This window comes from Lithobates pipiens, unplaced genomic scaffold, assembly GCF_037356315.1.
Source record: "Lithobates pipiens isolate NorthernLeopardFrog02 unplaced genomic scaffold, aLitPip1_a1.2 Scaffold_30, whole genome shotgun sequence".
Taxonomy (NCBI): domain Eukaryota; kingdom Metazoa; phylum Chordata; class Amphibia; order Anura; family Ranidae; genus Lithobates; species Lithobates pipiens.
This window is the reverse complement of record NW_027507791.1, coordinates 147,113,120-147,135,721: the sequence shown is the minus strand read 5'-3', so window position 1 is coordinate 147,135,721 and position 22,602 is coordinate 147,113,120. Positions and strand designations below refer to the sequence as shown.

The following is a 22,602-nucleotide window of genomic DNA, read 5'->3' as shown; positions in this document are numbered from 1 at the left end:
GAGCGATCACGTGGTAAATGACCGCGATGAGCGGCCGTTTACCGTGATAAATGATGTGCCGGGTCCTGTGGACCCGGCGGTCACGGATGCTCTTGAGTGCGCGCCCCAGGGGGCGCGCGAGAGTGGAATTCTGGGAGGATGTCATATGACGGCCTCCCAGAGTTAAACAACCGCCCTGTAGCCATCATTCGGCTATGGGCCGGTTGTTAGTGGTTAAGCCAGTACATGTCCGGGCCCGTCTGAGGTTTGCTAGAGAGCATTTGGATGATCCAGAAGAGGATTAGGAGAATGTCATGGTCAGAAGAAACCAAAGTAGAACTGTTTTTGGTAGAAACACAACTCGTGTTTTGGAGGAAAGAGAATGCTGAGTTGCAGCCAAAGAGCACCATACCTACTGTGAAGCATGGGAGTGGCAACATCATGCTTTGGGGCTGTTTCTCTCCAAAGGGAACAGAACGACGGGGCCATGGATCGTGAGATTTTGAGTGAAAACCTCCTCCCATAAGCAAGGGGATTGAAGATGAAACTTGGTTGGGTATTTCAGCATGACAATGATCCCAAACACACCACCTGGGCAATGAAGTAGGGGCTTTGTAAGAAGCATTTCAAGGTCCTGGAGTGGCTTAGCCAGTCTCCAGATCTCAACCCCATAGAAAACCTTTGGAGGGAGTTGAAAGTCTGTGTTGCCCAGCGACAGCCCCAAAACATCCACTTCTCTAGAGGAGATCTGCATGGAGGAATGGGCCAACATACCAACAGTGTGTGACAACCCTTGTGAAGACTTACAGAAAATGTTTGAACTCTGCCTTTGCCAATAAAGGATATATAACAAAGTATTGAGATTAACTTTTTATATTGACAAAATACTTATTTTCCACCATAATTTGCTAATAAATTCTTTCAAAAATCGGACCATGCGATTGTCTGGCTCTGTTTCCACATTTTGTTTCATAATTGAGGTATACCTATGATGACAATTACAGGCCTCTCGTCTTTTTAAGTGGGAGAACTTGCACAATTGGTGGCTAACTAAATACTTTTTTTTTTTTTGCCCCACTGTATATTTTCTTGTGTGCTTTATAGAGAATCTGTTATTAACTAGTTGATCCCTCTGCTCAGTCATATTACTACAGTAACCTGTTAAAGCTTTTAAAATGGTATGTAGTTTGTCCCCGCTGCATTTTTAAAGCATGTCATATTTGGTATCCATGTACTCGGCATAAAATCATGTTTATTTCATCAAACATTTGGGCAATATAGTGTGTTTTTAGTGCATTAAAATTAAAGAAGGGGGGGGGGGGTGAAATGCCCACAATGTTAATCTCTAGGGCCTTTGCTTTAAAAAAATAAAAATAAATGTTTTGGGAGTTCAAAGTAATTTTTTCTTGCAAACGTTTTTTTCATGTAAACAAAACGTGTCAGAAAGGGCTGTGTCTTCAAGTGGTTAGAAGAGTGGGTGATGTGACATAGGCTTCTAACTGTTGTGCATAAAATGCCAGGACAGTTCAAACCCAACCCCCCCCCCCAAATTACCCCATTTTGGAAAGTAAACACCCCAAGCTATTTGCTGTAAAGCATGTCGAGTTCATGGAATATTTTATGTTTTGACACAAGTTGTGGGAAAGACCAAATTTATTGATTTTTCACAAAGTTGTCACTAAATGAGATATTGCTCAAACATGCCATGGGCATATGTGAAATTGTACCCCAAAATACATTCTGTTGCTTCTCCTGGGTACAGGGATACCACATGAGACTTTTTGGGAGCCTAGCCGCATATGGGACCCCAAAAACCAAGCACCGGCTTCAGACTTTCTAAGGTTGTAAAATGTTTTCACTCTTCACTGCCTATCAGTTTCGGAGGTCATGAAATCTCGCTTTTTGTCACAACCAAATGAGAGCTGCAAAATACTCACCATGCCTCTCCGCAAATAGCTTGGGTTGTCTACTTTCGCAAGTGGGGTCATTTGGGGTGGAGGGGGGGGGGGGGGGTTGTGCCATCTTTGCTTTTTTTGGCCTTCAAAACCGTGATGGGCAGTGAGGAGTGAAATAAAAAATTTACATCCTTAGAAATCCTGAAGGCGGTGCTTGGTTTTCATGGCCCCGTACGCGGCTAGGCTCCCAAAAAGTCCCACACGTGGTATCCCTGTACACAGGAGACGCAGCAAAATGTATTTTGGGGTGTAATTCCAAATATGCCCATGACATTGTGAGCAATATATCATTTAGTGACAACTTTTTGTGTATTAAAAAAAAATAAAAAAACTTCTGTCGTTCATTGACGCACACAGCAGCTCTTCTTGACCTTAGGGTTATATCGCCCCTTTAGGAGAGGACTAGGCAGAACGTGTTAAGGGGGGGTGGTCCTACTGGCTATAAACCTCTCACACTGGTGTCTGTGCTGTGTGAGCCATGTGGGGAGGCTGCTGCGTGCTCTGCGGCCATTTCCCAGGGGCCGCGGCCATTTTGTGGCAGCCACAGGTGTGTGTGTGGGGTGTGTTTTTTTATTTTTTTATTTTTTTTCTAGTAGTTCAGCAGCCATTTTTTTTCTTGGCGCTCTCAGACCATTTTTGCTGAGGTGGCCGGCGGCCATTTTCTAGTAGCCTCAGGTGGTTTTGCTTCTAGAAGAGCCTCCATACAGACACCTTGTGGATGGCACAGGGGAAAGCGGACAGCAGCAGCAGAACAGCGCAGGACCTGGGTCAGGGTGGTGAGTCCTGCGGGCGGGGGGTGAGGGGTGCTCAGTCTGTTGCAGCTAGGAGGGTGGACTTTTGTGTGCCTTGCCTTAGGTCCCTAAGTGGTGACAGGCGAGTGTGGGTCGGCATGGTGTCAGAAGATGACGCTTCTTCCCCAGACATCCCTGTGATTCCAGCTGGTTCCCCTGCACCTGCGGTGCCTATGCACGCTTTGTCGGCGGTCCTGAGGCCTTTGTTGCCAGGGTGTAAGTGGCGTGTGGGTGCAGGGGGGTAAAAAATGCACCCTCCCCCCCCCCCCCCCCACATCTTCTGGGGAAAGTTCTGATTCAGACTCTGCCCCTGCTGTGACTGGCAGCCCCTGTTCTGATGTATCACAGGATGCGGACCAGGGCCGTTTGGACAGTGAGGATGACTCCATGTCTGGGTCAGCGCAGGAAAATGCGCTTGTAGGAGCACTTATTACAGCAGTGCGGGATACCCTAAAAATGGAGGATATAGCGGGGACATCTACAGAGGTGTCGCTCCCTTTCAGGTCTCACAAGTCGGCCTGTACACCTAAGTTGTTTCCCTATCTAACTTATTTTGAGACGTTTTTATTCACAAGGAATGGGGAAAACCGCAGTGGGCCTTTTCAGTTCCGAAATACGTGGCGGTGCGTTACCCCTTTTTGAGGAGAGTTTCCTGAAGTAATGAACATCTCCTCCAATTGTTGACCCCCCCGCCCCCCCCCCCCCCGGTATCCAGGTTAAATAAAGTAATCAGGATTCCGGTGGAAGGGACTCCTGCTTTCGAGGACCCTGCCGACAGAAGGGCTGAGGCGGTTGCCCGGTCCATGTTTACTGTGGTGGTGAGGGGGGGGGAGGGGGTAGCATTGCGGTCAATGTTGGCCACGGCCCTGGTGTCGCAAACTCTGACTGAATGGGCTTAATTGTTGCACTGTGAATTGGAGAAGCAACAGGTTTCCCCAGTCTGCGTGGAGCTGGCAGACCAGTTGGTGCAGGGCCTTAATGTGAAGCAGCCTTGGTTACGGGCCCCTTACTCTCTAGAGCTTCAGTATCAGCAATAGTGCTACGTTGCCTGATTTGGCTGAAATGCTGGTCTGTGGACCAGGCATCTAAGAAAGCACTGGCGGACTTGCCCTTCGCTGGACATCGAGGACACATACTTGCATGTCCCCATAAGCATGAAGCATCAGATGTTTCTTATTGACACACTCTCAGAAGTTGGTCTTTCTAGTGGCCATTACATCTGTCAGGAGGGTTTCTGAGTTGGCGGCCTTGTCTTGCAAGTCTCCCTACTTAATCCTCCACAAGGATAAGGTGGTGCTTTGTCCGCAGCTTTAGTTTCTTCCAAAGGTTGTTTTGGCCTTTCATCTAAATGAGGACATTTGTGTTTCCATCCTTATGTCCACGACCGTCGCACCCTAAAGAGGTGGCTTTGCATTCCCTGGACATGGTCTGGGTTCTGCAGGTGTATCTGTTTGCTACGGCTACTTTTTCGGAAGTGGGACTCGCTGTTTGTATCAGTGGCTGGTCCAAAGAAGCGACTGGCGGTCTCATCAGTCACCATCTCTCGGTGGATCAGACAGGCTGTAGTTCAGGCTTATGCCATACAGGGATGGGTGCCTCCCTTTCCTGTCACGGTGCATTCTACCAGGGCAATTGGTGCCTCTTGGGCTTTCCGACATCAAGCGTCCGTTTCTCAGGTGTGTAAGGCGACGACCTTGTAGTCCGTTCACACTTTTACTACGTTTCACAAGGCTGACGTGTGTGTGCATCTTCGGATGCTTGCTTTCGCCTGCAAAACCTTGCAGCCAGCTGTTTAAGGTTGCAACTCCACCCAAAACAGTCAGAGCTCCTCAACGGAGGAGTTGTTTGCTGTTCCCACCCCTTGTTTCTTTGACACTGCTTGAAGATGTCTCTAAGGTCAAGAAGAGCTGCTGTGTCCGTCAATGAACGATAGAGAAAATAGGATTTTTGTACTCGCCGTAAAATCCTTTTCTCTGACGTTCATTGATGGCCACAACACCCACCCCTCCTATTTCTGTTTGTACTGCTTTTGATGAACTGAGCTGCTGGATGCAGTGTGAGGGGTTATAGGCAGTAGGACTGCCCCCCTGGGCAGTACTGTGCAAGGGTTGCTGTTTTTAACACTTTCTGCCTAGCCCTCTCCTAAAGGGGCGATATAACCCTAAAGTCATGAAGAGCTGCTGTGTCCATCCATGAACTTCAGAGAAAACTGAAAATTTTATACTTGCCTAATGGTAATTTTCCTTTCCTGATGCAGAGCATGACGGCATACACAAATGGGATAGGCCCCGCCTCCAGCCCAATCAGTACTGGTTATACTATAAATAAGTCGCCTCCCCCAGGCGGTATTCTCGTAACTATACTCGAATGCGAAATGCACAGGGGAGGGACCTGTATGCTGTCATGCTTTGCATTAGGAAAGGAAAATTGCCATCAGGTAAGTATAAAATTTTCAGTTTTCCTGACCCAAAGCATGACGGCATACACGAATGGGATGTAGCACGCCCACAAAACCTATAAGGGAGGGTCATGCTGAAGCGTTTGAATCAACATATCATGAAGTAGAACTGAAGTAAATTCCCCTGCTTCCAATGTTGCCTGATTTGACTTTGTAATAGGCAAAAAAATGGTTTGTAGTATATGAACCTGGTTGGTATCCTATAAAAATTCTGGACCTCTGAATTTTGCCCGTGAGCTCTGCATTAGATTGATGAATTTTATCTTCCTTCTATAAGCCCTTTAGGCTACTCCTGACCCGAGATAATGCTATTGTCTTAGCAGACAATGTAAGTCTTCTTCTGATACTGCCAGGCCTGAAGAGGCCACTGTCTGCCCTTATAGAGAAGGACTACTTCCATGTATTTCTTCCACACAGTCCCTTGCTCCAGCTTGTGGTGACATCTTAGTTTGGATATGCCTGAAGGGTGATGTCTTGACCCAGAAGCAAAGAGGCAAACCTTCGTCTGGTGCTGGTGAAGAAGAAATCCGAGCCATTTTGTTTGATCATGGTAGCAATAAGGTAGTTTACTGCTTGACGCTTGGATCTCTGAAAGTGTTCTCAAAGATATGATATCCTTAAATACTACTTTGGTGTCACTGAACCTATTGAGGTAGGCTTGTTCAGAAGAATGAACCTAGTTGCAGTCGGGAGCAGAGGATTCATCCTGAAATTCTGCAAGATGTTCCATGTTCTAGTATAGCTGGAGTTTGCCGCCGATTCCCCCGGCTTCCACAAGGTTTTAAATGAAGGCGAGCTCCCGCAATGAGCCTTTCTAACTTGGTCTCCCAGTTGCTGGATTTGGATACACTTGGCTCTGTGAAAGGTCTGAGATCTCAGGAAGACTAAAATCGGAGGAACTTGGGCCAAAGACTGTACTTTGAGGACAGCATGGCCTGTAAGGCCACCAGGTCATTGTCCTTATCCCAGCTGTATGACTACGGATCCTGGTTGAACTAGACGGCCTTGTGTCCTTTTTCAACTTGCCCAATCATGCACTATGATTCCCGATGAGGAGCTTAGAGATCATGAGTCTGGTGGCTTTACAGGCTAACCTGCTGACCCAGCTGGATGTTAGTAGCTCCACTGCTTCCACTTCTGGGAAACTCCTCTTGTAAGAATGACTTCCATTCCTGACCATTCCATTTACTGCCAGGTTGAGATTCATTGAGCTGCTTGTTGGTATAGGGCAGGCATTCTCAACCAGGGCTCCGTGGACCCCTGGAATTCCTCCAGAGGTTGGTAGGGTTTCCTTGAGCTGTGGCTGATGAACTACCTTTTTGATGGTGCCTACAGAGTTCAAGGTTCAGCATCACTTCGCAAAACCAGCAGCATGACGCAATATATTTTTAGCTGTCTCTAAGGTGGCATTCTGAGCACCCTTTCAAAGAGGAAGTAAAGGCTATTAAATAAAGAAAAAAAAAAAGCAACCTGCAAGGCAAAGGCATAATGAGCTAGTATGCATAGCATACTAGCTCATTATGAATAACTTGCCTGAGAACGAAGCCCCTGAAGCGGTCCTCCGTCTTCATCTTTGCTGCTGCCATGTATCCCGGAGTGACTTACGGGTCACGCGCACGGGAGCCGACACGAGCGGCATATTGCAGTGATCTGGGGCCGGCTCAGTGCGCCTGCGTGTCGCTGTCGCCGTAGACAGCGATGCCTGTCTTTTTGTAAATATCTCCTAAACCGTATAGGTTTAGGAGATATTTCTTGGACCTACAGGTAAGCCTTAATCTAGGACAGGGATATGCAATTAGTGGACCTCCAGCTGTTGCAGAACTACAAGTCCCATGAGGCATAGCAAGACTCTGACAGGCATGGTGGAACTTGTAGTTTTTCAACAGCTGGAGGTCCGCTAATTGCATGTCCCTGATCTAGGCTTACCTGTAGGTCAAAGTGGTTTGTAAGGGTTTACAACCACTTTAAGGGGAACATTCTTCCTATTGACCACCCTTAACATCCAAGGCTTCGTATTTTACCGTATCTGACAGGAAGTTCTGAGACACTAGATCACAGAGCGATGAGATGAGACCGGTTTTACCATTGGCAACCTGAATAGGATATGCCTCTTGCCATGACAATAGGAGATTACCTATAGCCGTCTGGAGCATACCTGAGGCCTCCCAGGCTGTGTTGCCCAAACGACTTCCCCACTTGGGAATTACTGTTCCCCTGCTGTTAAGACACTTCATATCCACTGGTCTGTCATTGACTTGGGCTTGGAGGTCACCAAGGTGAATAGACTTTAATGATTTTTACATCTGGAAGTTTATGAAAGTTGATAAGCTTAACTATCCTTAGTCACCATTGATGGGACTAGTCTCATATGTGGAGTAATCTTCCCTGGAATAGGAAGCAAAATCTTTCATTACCTTAGAAGCCCAGTTTATGATGTTCCTAAGCTTCTTGACCATTTGATACCATGGGATAGAGCTAGGACTTGCCCGCCCGAAGGGTGACCGCATTATGACTTATGTGGAGGCAATTCTACGGTATTCTCCTGAACGTCTAAATGTCATTATTATAATGCGATTAATTGGCCTTCCTTCTGAATCAGGGTTTTCCAGGACCTGGAGGATGTTGAGCCACCCGCATCTGTTGCCCACATGAAGAACCTGAAGCCCTTGCTTCTGCAAGCCAGACACTACTGGAAGCAATGTTCTGGAAAATGTGGAAAGGTCAATGGTTGCTGAATGAGTCCGAAGTGAAATTCCCAGAAGACTAAGTGTAACAAAGTGCGCATGTACCCATCAGCTATGTCTAGAGAACTGTAGCGGTTTTATCCGATAGTTTTGAGTGATTGTTCTCAATGACTCCATATGACGTTTTGGATCTTGATCCTTTGTTACACATCCTGCCTGACTCTGCTTTCTGACTGACAACAATGGACCAATTGTTTCCATTGGACACGATTTGGTAACCTTTTCTTAAAGCCTTAATTTCTATAAGGAACCATAGTGGGAATTGGAGGAGTTGAAAGCGTGGAAAGAGATTCTATTGACTTCCTTCCTGCACCAAGTGCAACTTGCCAGCACACCTGGAATCTTCTGTTGTTGTCCCAAGGTTTTGTTGCCGACAGATCACAATACAGACAAGTGCTGCACGGGCTCCACTGATCCTGAGTCTCCTGCCCAACTTTGCATTACATCTCTGCAATAGAACACCTACTGGGCACATTTGAGTGAAAAGGAACTTTGCTGCTCCTCGAGCGGATCAGGCTTGAGCTTAGGCAATTAAAGACTATCATGGATTTTCCAATCTTTTCTCTAGCTCTTCTCGGGCCCTGCCACCAACTCTTTGTTCTGGGCCTAGGTGACTAGCCTAAGGGATTAATCTCTGATTCCATCTTAAATCATATTCCAACCGACTTAGAAGAGGTATATGCCATCAGTGGAATATGACACAGGGCTTGACTAACCCCACAGAATGGTAAGACGAACAGCCTGCTGCTTCCATAGTGGTTACACTGCCCCACTGGTCAGTCTAATGTCACTCATGTACCCAAACAGCACCGGGGTTTATTACTGGCCAAGTTTGCACTCAACTTGTCTGCTGGGAACCAGATAGCCTTGGCTACTGAAGTGCACTCCAAAACGGGCCATACCATAATCCTTAATGGTTGTATAAATATTATTTTCCATTGCTGTTTCTATGTTTTTGCGAAGGCTATCGCATCATCCGCTGGCAGACTGGCACCTCTGGCTCGTCTGATGAAGACTACTTGGCTTGGCCAACTGCCTCTGCAGTAAGAGTTGGGCTTTACAGAGGGGATCCTCCTCTGCTGTCATGAAGAAACATCTGGCCAATCTGTTGTATGCTCTTTGGCTTGTCTTTTGAGGCAGGAGGTACCCTTTAAACACTCAGCTGTTTGATTAGCTTAGTACCTAAACCTTAGCGATTAGACATCCACCCAGTCAGTTTTCACTTGAGTGAACACATCTGTCGTTGTGTTTTTACTGCCGCCTTATGCAACTTGGCAAAGGATCTTGGCGGGTACATCAGCTCACCACACTCCCATTCCACCCAGGACAGTCCTTATGCTTTCTTCTAGCCTGCCTCCTCTGGCAGCACTTTGAATGTATAGCAGTTTAGAGCCAAACATGACCTATTACTGTTGGAAGAGCAAGTTGCCACTTTTCCTTTGGGGAGTGGTGCTGGTACTTGAGGGCTGGAGAGTTTTACAATCCATACTGCCCACGCACTCTTTGGTATATGAAGGCGTACCTACCTGACCCTCACCTTATTGAACATGGCTGGTCTCTGGGTAAGGTTATGGCTCAAGATGTGCGTTGCAGGTTTGTGGTCATAATAAAATACCTGGCAGTACTGGGTGGCAAGGACATAGCCTTAATATAATCTCAGTGGCCATCCACACACCCAATTGCAGACTTTGAAGCAGCAAATGGATCTAAATGCTGTGAGCAAGGGATAAACCCTTTGACAGAAGCAATTGCATATAGTAGTGTACTAAAACAACTAAAGCACTGTTACCTAAGCAGAACACTGAATTTTTTTTTTTTTTTACGTTTTGCATTTAGACATAACAAAATAATAGGTTAATGCATAGCAATCATTAAACACTTTGCGCCTAAACGCAGACCCTACAATGCATAGCAGCAACACAATGCATAGAAGTGAAATCCCAACTGAAGCATCACTTTGTCGTCGTAAGCAGCGCAATGAAGTGTTAATATACCTAGCAGGATTACCTACACTAGGCAACTGCCCTGCAAAGGTTAAAACAGCAAATCCAAGCATTAGAACATTGCTACAGTGATCCTCAACCTGCCAAGCCAGGCATTTCTGAGTTAATAGACTCAACTTTGCAACACATTAGTCCTATAGACAGACAAACAAAACCCGTGAAGCAAATGAAACGGACAGAATTATACGCAGCAGTTTTAACCTACTTTGGTAGCTTGTATATTAACAGCATAATGATTCAGACACACCATGACAGCCCATGGAAAGATTACCTGTTCTGTGCAACACCCTTCCTTGACTGGCTCTAAGGGGGGATGGAATAGGCTCCATACTTGACAGATGGACACTGATCCATTACCAGGCAGCCTCCTGGAGCTCCCGGCCACTGCTATAGTGGGCCAGAAGTTACCCCAATATCATCTCACTGCTGACTGAAAGCCACCTCCAGCCACAGGAAAGACAAGGAGCCATCTTGGAAGGGGCAGCTCTGACTACAAAAAAAGTCCAGCATCTTTGTAAGGTGAAACCAACATATCCAATGCCAAGCTAACAACAAAGTGTGTGTGTGTGTGTGTGTGTGTGTGTGTGTGTGTGTGTGTGTCCGCAACTCACCAGGGAGGAGAGACTGGATCCGTCTCAACTAACCACAAGACAGAACTGTTTTACCGGCATCCAGAGACCAGTATCCCAGCCCCCCAGTCTCCCTCGTATGGAAGCTTTGCAACCGAACGGAGGGGCTTCGTCATAGGAAAGAGGCTGAACCTGTGCGGCTGGTCAGATGAATCCGGCAGGTGAGGGTAAAAATAAAAATCTTCATTGATTTTACAGTTATAACCAGTTGAGCGCTTGAGGAAAAAAGAGAATACTGCCTGGGGGAGGCGACTTATTTAAATATAGTATAACCAGCCCTGATTGGGCGGGGTGGCGATGCCTATCTCATTCGTGTATGCTGCCATAGGATTTTACAGGGAGTACAAAAATCCTATATTTTATTAAAAAAAAAAAAAAAAATTTTGTCATTCAATCACTTGGGGCAAAAATATTCAATGGGCTCAATATGCCTCTCAGCAATTTCTTTGGGGTGTCTACTTTCCAAAATGGGGTCATTTGGAGGGGGTTTCGCTGCCCTTCCTTTTCAACACAACTGAACAAAAAAAAAAAGCTGCGCTAAATATGATATTCCATATTCTATATATTAAAAAAATGCGCTGCAATAAAATTGACAAAATATATGTGAAAAGTGATAAACTGGTGAAGTCACCAATGCTGATTATTTTATTTTTATTTTTTTGGTGGTGAGGGGGCCATTTGTTTAGGGTGGGGAGGGGGGTACTTGGGAACCCACACACAGACAATCACTGCACTACAACACCCAGCAGACCTGCCTCCCATCCAAGAAGTTCTGCAGCAGCAAAGCCTGGCTCAGTGCAGGACACGCTACTCGGCAGGCAGATCGGTCACCCCGCAGCCTCCAGCAGAGGAGCCAGAGAAGGAGAAGCTCATTGCTGGAGGACACAAAAAACTTATCTAAGGGGGGGGGGGGGGAGACGGAGCCAGAGGGGGTGGAGCTGGGGCAGGTCCACTGCAAGGAAGGTAAATCAGCACTAACAGGTGAAATGTCATTGGTTGTTAAGGACGTGGCGGCCCCGCTCCCTAACAACTGACTGCCTGCATTCTTTTTACATTTCGTCTGTCAGCGGGAATTCACGTTGACAGTTGAAAGAGCCCAAAGGTATCGGTTTCAGGTATCTGCGCATTTGCAGGAGTACCGATACTCATGAAAAAGCTTAGTATCTCCATCGATACTGATATTAATATCGGTGCAACCCTACCAAAAGCATTTTATTAAAATAAATTTGATAAAAATCGGTAAATTACATTTAAGGTAAACTTTTACCAGTAGTGTGCATTTATATATAAAATTATCATATCCAATTGGGGGGGGGGAGGAGTCTCAGCTTTTAGTACTACTTTAAAATAAAAGATTCATATCTCCCTTCCCCCCCTTCCCTTTTTTTTTATATAGCTTCATGTCTCCTAGTTAAAATGCGCATATTATACTTCTGGGTGTATTTTATTTATTACTTTCACTGCTTCACGGTATAAATGAAACCCCCCCCCCCCCCCCCCCCCCCATAGTAGCCATCATCTACTCCTGCTCCTTTTTGTGCTAATAAAGGGCTAATTTTTTAATTATTTAAAATCTCTTGGGCCTAGTTCACACCTATGCTTGTGTTGATGCTTTTTCCAGAAACACTATAGCTCATTTAGAGGTTGTAAACCTTCATGTTTTTTCACCTTAACGCATCCTATGCATTATGGTGAAAAAAACTTCTGGCGGAGACATGCTCTCCCTCTGAACTGGGTCCTGGCTCTTGATAGCCAATCAAATCCAACGTTGTGGGGCCGAGTCCGGCATTCGTGTCTATGGACGCAAATGCTGGACTTGGGAGCACACCCGCAAGTAACCCCCTGAGAGAGCGTTTCTACTAGGGGTTTATCTGATGCAAGGAGGAGCCATGAGAGCCACTAAGGGACCCCAGAAGAGGATGATCAGGGCCACTCTGTTCAAAACGAGCTGCACAGTGGAGGTAAGTATGACATGTTATTTAAAAAATAAAACGCAAAACCTTACAATCACTTTAACATGATTTTCCTATGGGACTTGTTCACATCTATTCTTTTTTTCAGCTGCTGTGTATTTGGGTCAGACTTTTTTTTATTTTTTTCCAACATAAAACAGTGCTTTTTTCTCTTACGTTCACTGACTGACACAGCTCCTTTCTTAGACCATCGGGTTGTTACGCTACCTTCAGGAGAGGACTAGGCAGAACATGTTAACATGTATAACAAAACCAGAACTTTCTAGTTCCGCCCAAGGGGCAGTCCCTTGGGTAACAACCACCCAGCCTGCCTCCTGCAGCCTTAGTGTTTTTTTTCTGCCTAGTGAAGGACCTAGGAACCCTGCGGGCCCATCGGTCCTAGGATTTATTTTCTGCAGAAGTTTGCCTTTTGCGCAAGATTAAGATCCTGTGATTTGCTATCAACAGCCAGCTGGGTGACAGGCTGGATACCCTTATCCTTGTAGTCTCCCCAGCCTGGCCAGCGAGCGTGTGCAAACCAGAGCTCCATGCTGGGTCAGCCACAAATTGCCCCCCAGCTTCAGGGGCGGCCGGTGGGCGTAATGCCCTGGGGTACACATATAACCAGGCTACTGATGTCTGCTTCAGTGTGCCGGGCCAGCATCCACCCCGTACTGATTGGAGAGTGGGTCTGTTTTGGAATGTTCCCCAGCTCGTCGGGGTTGGTAAGTATAGCTCTCCCTGCTTGGTGTGGCTGAGCAGCTGGGCATTCCCTGGGAGGTCGATTCGGGGGTCCCTCACCTCCCTCTTCTCTCCCTGTCGCTATCTTCCCTCCCCTCCTCCCTGTGGGGGATGCTGCATGGGCTGCTGATGAGCGGTGTGTGTGCTATAGACGGGGGCTCTCATCTGGGGTGGGGATTGCACTGGGTGGCTGTGCCCTGGATGTCTGTAGGTCTCTCCCCTGGGTGTCTGGAGGTCTGTGTCTGCTGATTGCTGTAGCGCTGTTTGCCGCCATTTCCTCTGCCTGTTTTCACTGTCCCTCATTGCATACAGTGCTCAGCAGCCATTTTTGGTGTGACCAGGGAGCAGCATGGTCTGACTCCATTTTACTGTAGTCCGGGGCCATTTTACCTGTCATTATGTCCTCTATACTGGATGCCCGGCGGGCATTTTGTTGAAGCCTGAACACTTTTTTTTTCATGTTCAGCGCTGTACAGTGGGGCTCAGCACAGTGCAGTTTTCTCTCATAAACATCTGAGAGCTGACACAGGACATGGGAACACCTAGTTGGACAGCGCAGAACTGGGTCAGGGTGGTGAGTCCTGTGGTGGGGGCCCCTCAGCCTGCCGCAGTTAGGAGGGTGGGACCATCACTGTCCCCAACAGGTGGCAGACAGGGTAGGGTCAGCATGGCTTCAGAAACTGGAATTTCTTCTCCCGAAATCCAGGCAATTGCAACCAGTTCACCTGCAGACAGTGCAGTGTCTCGGGACGCTTTGTCAGCGGTCCTTAATACGTTCATTGCCAAGATGGAGGTGGTGCGTGGGCGCAAAGGTGGTAAAAAAAAAAACAGCCCCTAACCCCCCCCCCCCACCCCGGGAGAAATCTGCCACAGACTCGGCCCCCGCTGAGGCTGGTGACCCCTGCTATGTCGTTTTTCCGATGATGCTGACCAGGACTGGTCAGTCAGTGAGGATGAGTCTCCGTCCGGGTCCGTGTGCGATAAAGCGCTTGTTGGAGCACTTATCACAGCTGTGCTTGATACCAAGAAAATTCAGGGGACAGCAGATGCCTCTGCTGATGTAGTGGTCCCTTTTTGCATCCTCTAAGCCAGCCCGTACACCTAAGGTGTTTCCGTATCTGACTTATTTCGAATAAGCTCATATACGAGGAATGGGGTCGACCACAACGGACCTTTTCGGTCCCCAAATACATGGCGGTGCGTTACGCCTTTGAGGAGAGCCTTCTCAAAAAATGGTTGGCTCTTCTGGTCGTGGACCCCCCCCCCCCCAGTAGCCAGGTTAAAGTAACCACGATCCTGGTAGAGGGGACTCCTGCATTTAAGGACCCCATGGACGGGAAGGCTGAGGCAGTGGCCCATTCCTTGTTTACGATTGTGGGGTTAGCAATGCGACCAGTACTGGCATCCGCACTTGTGTCGCTGACACTTACTGAGTGGGCAAAATGTTTGCACTGCGAATTGGGGGAGTAACAGGCTTCTCCTGTCTGTGTGGAACTAGCAGACCAGTTAGTGCAAGGCCTTAAGTACGTTTTGACGTGGCCCTGGATACCCTCATCCTGTTATCCAGGGCTTCAGTGTCAGCAGTGGTGCTGAGGTGCCTGATTCTGTTAAAATGCTGGTTGGCTGACCAGGCATCTTAAAAAAAAAAAAAAAAAAAAACGCTGACGGCTTTACCCTTCTTTGGCTAGCGGCTCTTTGGAGCCTCGTTGGATGACATTAAAAATGCCACAGGTGGTAAGAGTACCTTGCTTCCACAGGCCAGGAAGGCTAAGGAGCCACGCCGTAGGCAAGGGCCCTCATTTTCCGCTCATAAACTTTTAAGCTTTTTCGTCCGCCCGGGGCTTCGGCGAAATGTCCCCAGCCCGACAGGATGACCTCTGAAGGACAAAAAACGTCCCTGAAACCACAAGACTAACAAAAGTGCTACCGCATGAAGGTTTGCCCCCTCGACACGGGTGGGGGGGGGGTCGCCTTCGGGAGTTTGCAGCTGGTGGGCTTCTCGGCTGTCTGACCAATGGGTCTGCGATCTGATTTCCTCTGGCTACAAGATAGTTCCTCTCTTGGCCACCTACAGATTCTTCCCCTCCAGCATACCCGTACTCCCGGCTCGCTGGCAGGCCCTAATGGGGGAGGTAAGGGACCTGCTGAGTCGCAGGGTGATAGTACCTGTTCCGGAGCCAGAAAGATTCCAGGGGTTCTACTCCAATCTGTTGTCCCCAAAAAAGGAAGGGGTACATCCAATTTTGGACCTAAAAGCTCTCAATTGCTTCGTGAAAGTACAGAGGTTCAGAATGGAATCAGTTCGCTCAGTAGTCTCTTCACTCCATCAAGGGGACTTCCTTCCATTTGGGTGGCTGTTGAACCTAAAAAAAGTCATAGATCGTACCGACTCAGCGCTTGGAGTACCTAGGCTTACTGCTGGACTCCATGGGAGAGAGAGTGTTTCTCCCTTCAGACAAGCTGCAGACTCTCAGAGCCGCTGTAAAATTGTTGATGAACAGCAGGTGGTCATCGCTAAGCTTCTGCATGCGAGTCCTGGGACTCGTGGTGAGCCAAGGCAGTACCGTATGCCCAGTTTCACACCAGAGTCTTACAGAAGGAGATACTGTAGAAATGGGACAAATCTCAGTTTATCCCTGGATCGGCAGATTCAGGTGAGCCAGTTAGTCAGGGATTCCCTGCTCTGGAGGCTGAGGTCTCCGGCACTTCGGTCCAGGAAGTCATTCCTACCTCTGAATTGGACAGTGATCACAACGGACGCCAGCCTAACCGGCTGGGGTGGTGTAATGGAGGTTGTCAATCCATGGCCTCTGTTTGGAGGAGGAATCCAAGTTACCGATCAATGGGCTCGAGCTGCGATCGATCAGGCTATGTCTCTCCAGATGGTCGATCAGGATCCAGTCAGACAACGCCATGGCTGTGGCATGTGTCGATCATCAAGGAGGAACAAGAAGCTCAGCCGCCACACGGGAGCTCGCTCACATCCTTCAGTGGGCAGAGCGACTTGTACTGGCCTTATCGGCCATTTACATCCCGGGAGTGGAACTGGCAGGCGGACTACCTAAGTCGCCAGATGCTGGACCCAGGAGAAGGGCCTTGCATCTGTAGGTGTTCAGGCTACTGTGCCTGCGATGGGGCACTCCAGATGTGGATCTTCTGGCCTCCCATCTCAATTGTAAGGTGCTGAATCGTGTCCAGAACAAGAGATCCTTGGGCAGACACGTCAGATGCGCTGGTGGCTCCGTGATGTCAGTACCTGCTGATCTATGCCTTTCCTCCGCTAAAACTGTTACCATGTCCGCAGTTCTGATTGGCCCCAGCGCCCCGGTACACAGACCTAGTCTGCCCAGTGGCAGACACCCCCTGGCGACTGCCGTTACGAGAGGACCTGCTGTCTCAAGGTCCGATTTCTCCATCCTGCTTTAACATCGCTGGTTTTAACGGCATGGCTATTGAGAGCCAGGTGTTGAACTGGGGCCTTTCAGACTCAGTGATTCCAACTATGTTGAGCACAGACATCTTCTTCTCGGGAGATATATCATCGTACCTGGAAGGCCTACATCTCCATGTGAGGAGAAAGGATGGCGTCCGCGCTCCTATTGTATATCCAGGATCCTGCTGTGTTTACAGCAAGGAGTAGACCAGAAATTGACTTTAAGCACCATTAAGGGACAAATATCAGCTTTGCATGTCCTTCTTCCTTTTTTTTTTTTTTTTTTTCCGAACCCTGGCGTCTCACTCTAGTGACACTTTTGTTCAAGGGGTCCGACATGTAGTTCCTCCGGTGCGTCCACCGTTACCCCCATGGGATCTGAACCTTTTTGTTATCGCCACTTCATAAACCGCCATTTGAAAATATCAGAGAGATCCCTCTGACCCTTTCCCAGAAAGTGGTCTTTCTAGTGGCTATTACATCATCCAGGAGGGTTTTGGAACTGGCGGGCTTGTCTTGCAAGTCACCCTATTTGGTTATCCACAAGGATAAGGTGGTGTTGCGTCCGCAACCTTATTTTCTGCCGAAGGTGGTTTTCGGCATTCCACATCAATGAAGACATTGTGTTACCATCTCTGTGTCCTAAACTGACACATCCTAAAGAGGTGGCCCTCCATTCCCTGGACGTGGTCCGGGCTCTGTATTTGTCAGCTACGGCTCCCTTTCGGAAGTCAGACTCCTTGTTTGTTTCCGTGGCTGGTCCAAAAATAGGCATGGCATTTTACCCCCCCAAAAAAAAGCTTATTTTAGGTAATTGCACTGTTGCATTGTTACCACAAGTTTTTGAGGCAGTTTATAAGTTAGTGACTCCCAGATTGAGGAACGCTGGAGGGAGTTGAAAGTCTGTGTTGCCCAGCGACGGCCCCAAAACATCCACTGCTCTAGAGGAGATTTGCATGAAGAAATGGGCCAACATACCAGCATTAAGGATGAGCCGAACACCCCCCGATTTCCAGAACCTGCAAACAGACCTAAACTTCGTGTGAACTTTAGAACCCTATTAAAGTCTATAGGACTCGAACATTCAAAATCAAAAATGCAAATTTTAAAGGCTAATATGCAAGTTATTGTCATAAAAAGTGTTTGGGGACCTGGGCCTTGCCCCAGGGGACATGTATCAATATAAAAAAAAGTTTTTTAAAAACTGCCGTTTTTTGGGAGCAGTGATTTTAATAATGCTTAAAGTGAAACAATAAAAGTGTAATATTCCTTTAAATGTTGTACCTGGGGGGTGTCTATAGTATGCCTGTGAAGGTACGCATGTTTCCCGTGCTTAGAACTGTCCCTGCACAAAGTGTCATTTCTGAAGGAAAAAAAGTAATTTAAAATCACTTGAGGCTATAATGAATTGCCGGCTCCCCGTAATACAGAGAACACTCATTGAAAGCCATTGATTAAAAGAAAAAAAAAAAGTGTAGGGTTACCATACCAGGCCCTTCAGGTCTCGTATGGATTTTAAGGGGAACTCCACGCCCAAAAAAAATAAGTTCCCCCTAAAAATCCATACCAGACCCTTTATCCAAGCACGTAACCTGGGGGGACGAGAGAGCACCTTCCCCCTCGAACCGTACCAGGCCACATGCCCTCAACATTGGGAGGATGCTTTGGGGTCCTCCCCAAAGCACTATGTCCCCACAACCCTGGCCGGTGGTTGTGGGGGTCTGCGGGCAGGGGGCTTATCAGAATCCTGGAAGCCCCCTTTAACAAGGGGACCCCCAGCCCCCCGTTTTGAAATGGTATGGGGGTACAAAAGTACCCCTACCATTTCACCAAAATAGTGACAGAAGGGTTAAAAATGACAGACTTTTACAAGTCCTTTTATTAAAGTCTTCTTTCTTCTGGTCTTCTTCCTTCTTCTTTTCTTCATCCTTCGGTTTCTTCATTTTCTTCCTCCAATCCGCTTCTTGCTCCGGTGTTCTCGTCCAGCATCTTTCTCCACAGCGTCTCTTCTTGGTTCTCGGGCCACTCCGCGCAGTGGGAGGCTCCTGCTGTGTGAGGCTTCTCTTCTTCTGACAGGTCTTATATAACGGAGGGTGGGGCCACCCGGTGACCCTGCCCCCCTCTGACGCACGGTTCCATGCATCAGAGGGGGCGGGACCTCCCAATGTTGAGGGCATGTGGCTTGGTACAGTTCAGGAAGGGGGGGGGGGCGCTCTCTTGTCCCCCTGTCAGGTTGCAGGCTGCTCTTCCCCCCCCCCCCCCCCCCCCCCCGCGGAAAGTGTTAAACAAAAAGCTAAAGACGCAAACACCGTTGCAAAAGTCCTTTATTAAAAAAAAAAAAGATTCCAGTGGTGGAATCACTCTTGCTATCCAGCGACGGATGATCATCTCTACGGGGTCCAACGATGGCTGATCTGATCCAGCGACAGGTGATCTCTCCCTCCAGCGCAGCACATCCATCCTCTGTCTCCACCGGCTGAGACACTGTGGGGATCCCTGCAGCCTGACATTTCTTATGAGGAGGGCATGGCCACCAGTCACCTGACCCCACCCCCCTCTGATGCAAGGGTAAATCTGGGCTTCCCCAGTGATGTACAGGTGACCCTGCCCCTTCTGATGTAACGCAGGTTTCCATTACATCAGAGGGGGCGGGGTCACCCGCATGTCATTGGGGAAGCCGGGCTTTCCCCTTGCCTCAGAGGGAGGCGGGGTCAGGTGACTGGGGCCCCGCCCTCCTCATAAGAAGTGTCAGGCTGCCGGGATCCCCGCAGTGTCTCCGCCGGTGGAGACAGAGGATGGATGCGCTGCTCTGGAGGGAGAGATCACCCGTAACTGGATCAGATCAGCCATCGCTGGACCCCGGAGAGATGATCATCCATCGCTGGATGGCAAGAGGGGATTGCCACCGCTGGAATCTTTATTAAAAAAAAAAAAACACCCACACACCATTGCAAAAGTTAACTATTTTTTTACACTTTATTTGTGAAATGGTAGGTGTATTTACCCCCTTACCATTTCAAACAGGGGGGGCAGGATCTGGGGGTCCCTTTGTTAAAGGGGGCTTCCAGATTCTGATAAGCCCCCTACCTGCAGACCCCCACAACCACCAGCCAGGGTTGTGTGTATTAGGCCCTTGTCCTCATCAACATGGGTACATTGTGCTTTCGGGGGGACCCCAAAGCATCCTCTCAATGTTGAGGGCAGGTTGTGGCCTGGTACGGTACTGCAGCCTGCCAGGTTGCGTGCTAGGATAAAGGGCCTGGTATGGATTTTTAGGGGGAACTCCACGACTTTTTTTTTTTTTTGGCATGGAGTTTCCCTTAAAATCCATACCAGACCTGAAGGGCCTGGTAATTGAATTTGGGGGAGCCCCACGCTTTTATTTTTATTTTATTTTTTATATCAATGACTTTCAATGACTGTTCTCTGTATTATGGGGAGCTGACAATTCATTATAGCCACTAGTGATTTTAAATGACTTTTTTTCCTGCAGAAATTACTTTGTGCAGGGACAGTTCTAAGCACGTGAAACATGCGCCCCTTCACATGCGTACTATACACACCCCCCAGGTACTAAATTTTTAAAGGAATATTACACTTTTATTGTTTCACTTTAAGCATTATTAAAATCGCTGCTCCCAAAAAAAGTCAGGTGTTTTTTTTTTTTTTTTTGTTTTTTTTTGCATTGATGCTTGTCCCCTGGAGCAGGACCCAGGTCCCCAAACAATTTTTATGACCATAACTTGCATACAAGCCTTTAAAATTAGCACTTTAGATTTCTCCCATAGACTTGTACAGGGTGTTCAGCGGCTTTTTGAATTTGCTGCGAACATCCCAAATTGTTCGGTGAACAGGCAATGTTCGAGTCGAACTCGAAGCTTGCCCCTAACCAGAAACAGTGTGTGACAACCTTGTGAAGACTTGCAGAAAACATTTGACCTCTGTTTATATATTCTTTGTTGGCAATGACAAAGTATTGAGATGAACTTTTTATATTGACAAAATAGTTATTTTCCATCATAATTTGCAAATTAGACCATGTGATTTGTCTGGATTTGTTTCCAACTGTTTGTCTCTCCATAGTTGAGGTATACCTATGATGACAGTTACAGGCCTCTCCTCTTTTTAAGTGGGAGCACAATTGGTGGCTGACTAAATACTTTTTTTGCCCCACTGTACAGGTTAATCACGATTAAGTCGATATGACAAAACATGTCAGGGCATGGCTGTACGACAGTTATTTGTAACAGTTTGACTGTACACTGAACTAGGAAGTGGAGATCTGTTCCAAGCTTGAGGGGCGGGTGAGAGCGACATTTGTCTGCCATGACCACTATACACCGCTGCTGATATCTGTTTGAAGAGCTGCTATGATTTTATTTTGCTTATGAATTTATTTGATGTGAGTCCAATGATTTGAAGTTTTTTGAGTGTTTTAATTAAACAGGAGATAAAAGATACGTATAGATATGGGCTAATGGTCTAGTTGCATTTTTTAGTCAAAGAGTGCCACGTCCCAATGAAAATTATACAAAGAAGGGGGATGAGAAACAAGAGGGACTGGAGGGCAACCAACCCCCGGGACTTTTATGACGGCACTAAATATACTTAAACCATATATAAAATCATTGAAATTTTTATTTGATGTACAAAAGACATTTTATGAACAAAATAGACAATTACATCCATTAAACATACAAAATGACAGAGTGCATATAAAAAAAGAGTTGGTATGTGGGCTTATATAGCTCCATCCATTACCACATTCTTATGTGATTTAAACTGCATTGTTTCTTTCCTACATGTTTCGCTCTTCAGAGCTTCCTCAGGACAATTGCAGCAAACAAAAATACTGAAATTATATAAGAAAATTTATTTTAATACACATATACAACATTTTTGTACATACAGTAAGCCCGGAACACAGGCATAGGAAATGTCCACCTATATGGTTTGACATATCATAATTACATTAGTCTAGTGATGGATTCACTCCAGTCTAACAAGAACGGCCCTAACTGCAGCGAAACCATCACCAGAGAAATATTTTTTAAACACAAGGACATAGTCTACATATCAATAGTAAATCCACAAATTGATTGTCAAAAAAGGGGGGGCAACTAAACCATTTCCAAGAATGGCGTCCCCAAATTTATTAGCATATTTAGTGCTACTACACCACCATAAATGGTGTAATTCTCCTACCAAGGAGAATGCAGATTGGGTTGTAGAGCAAAAAAAAAACAAAAAAAAAACAGCAACTAAACTATAAGGTATATATACTTTTCAACAAAAAAGTGAAACTAAAAATAAAAAAATATGTAAATAAATATATAAAGATATATATAGAACTAAAGTCTTACCCCATATAATCAGGCAAGTTGCTTGTATTATTTATCGTTAATATCGTATATTGGATATATCAATTAACATTGAAATGAGGACAGATAATCTCTTCCTCCTTTACTTGTCAAGCCAGCGGACCGCGGAAAAAGCCCCCATTTAGGGATCCCCCATTTCTGTCCCCAAAAGGATCTGTAGAGGCACGAGAAATATGTGTAAAATATATCTTAGCCATTGGATTATATTTATCAAATGGCGCAGTCCAAATTTCTAACATACCTGGTAGCAATATGACAATGAAGAAATGAAACCAGTTCACACAGCCCGGTATCCACGTGTACCATATATTGTCAGATAAAAGTTGGATAAGATGTGTTTCTGAACACGAGAAAATTCTCTGTATTGATCTCTGAAACAGGAAAAATAAACGAAGAGACCAAGTCTTCATTATAGCCATCCCAAAAATGAGAGTAAAAAATGCATGGCCCTAAAATTAGGACTGCAGGCATGTCCAATTAGTCCAGTAAAGACATATTTGTCTTACCTGTTAAATGAAGCAACGTGGTCTATTCGG

At 46.8% G+C, this 22,602-nt stretch overlaps 1 protein-coding gene across 2 annotated transcripts in view; it reads left to right on the top strand.

Moving 5' to 3' along the window:
* Positions 1 to 22,602, top strand: part of VPS18 (VPS18 core subunit of CORVET and HOPS complexes) — a 151,590-nt gene that overhangs the window by 42,336 nt on the left and 86,652 nt on the right. The window lies entirely within an intron of this gene.